Raw genomic sequence first — 1,537 nt, forward strand, 5'->3', positions numbered from 1 at the left:
TTTTTTCCGATCCCTGTAAAACAGAAAAACCATTAAATTAATAAGTTGCATTACGTATGGTACCATAATTCAGATTGGATAATACCTTTTTCTACCATTGGTACTTGAAGGTATACGGTGAAATACTTATCTAATATTTTGATGTGTCCGTTCCATGTGAATTCGACTAGAAATAATTGGAGGTAAAGGCCCTCCTCGTAATGATTAAATAGAAAAGAGAAAATAAAATAATTTCATAGTTATGGTTGGAAGATAATAAAAATATATAAAAATAGTAAATAATAAAAAAACAGTCAGTAGCCGAAAAATAGTAGGGGAGGGAGAGAGGGTGCGTTTTAATAAAAGTTTTTTTTTTTAGAATTTTGCCCATAATGGGCAGGAGTGAAATTGGACTGTAGAAAGTTCGGTGTTCTGTGTTCACTTGAAAATATTCAAGTGGCTTGGAGGGTTAGGGAAATATTTTTGTTATAGACATTTTCCAAGGATCGGGGAAATAGGTGGAGCGGAGGGTACCATTATAGATATAGGTAAGGAATAGGATGGCTTTACGAGGGAGCTGTTTCAGAATATGTGATGTGATAAGATCTTCGAAGGTTTATTATTTATTATTTCTAGGGATGATGTTTATTATTTCTGAGGGATGAAAGGCTTTAGGAGGAAGGGTAATTTTGAATGGAATTGTTATCTCTGCTTCAATATGTTCAAGATGGATTGGATTAAGGATATCAGGATGGGGGTTAAATGTTTTGAAGAGGTGTTCGCCGAATATTTGAGTTTTTTCTTCATCTGATCGTGCCCAAGTCTTATTTTCAGTGAGAAGTGGATGGTTGAAGGATTTGTATTTTAGTAGTTTTACATAATGATTTGGAAAGAACTTAGCTGCCAACCGTAGATGGGACGCCGAACATTTCCGAAATTAGACAAGTGTAACCGAACCACTGTGACCTAACAAATCTGAATTCAGAAGAAATCTCTAGATTGTAAAATTTAGAAATCTCTAGATATGTACGAAATATTTGAAATCTAATGGTAATATGGGGTCTGTTGGACGTGAATTATGACTAATCAGGAAATGTCTATATTTTCAACAAGTGATACGATTGTCGATGCCATTTCAACAGGTGATGCGATCTATAGAACTTTTGATTGGCCTTGGATCTAGTGGATCCCATCTCACTAATACTAAAAAGATTTAAATCATGGGAAGGATAATCGAGATTTCACCGAATTATCCAAGCGAAACATTTAGGTATCCCACGACAAATCTAGGGATACTGGGCCATATTTTCCTAAATGTGAGATTATTCCGCCCAAAGCAGGGTGTATTATCATATTATAGTTCTTCTTCGGCTGCTAGAACCCCGTCAATCTAAGGATGCATTGAAATTGAAAATTCTTATGTTCAATTCCACTCAAAGAAAAAGAAAGACGCCATTTAGGCTGTAATCAAACTTTTCAATTTGGTTTCAACTGTCAGTCACTGTTCCGATATCTTTCAACTCGAACAGCCTTGCCAGAGCTCTACAAAGTGGGGTGA

Source organism: Halyomorpha halys, unplaced genomic scaffold (assembly GCF_000696795.3).
Source record: "Halyomorpha halys isolate HHAL.00 unplaced genomic scaffold, Hhal_1.1 Scaffold30.1, whole genome shotgun sequence".
In the NCBI taxonomy this organism is placed as follows: domain Eukaryota; kingdom Metazoa; phylum Arthropoda; class Insecta; order Hemiptera; family Pentatomidae; genus Halyomorpha; species Halyomorpha halys.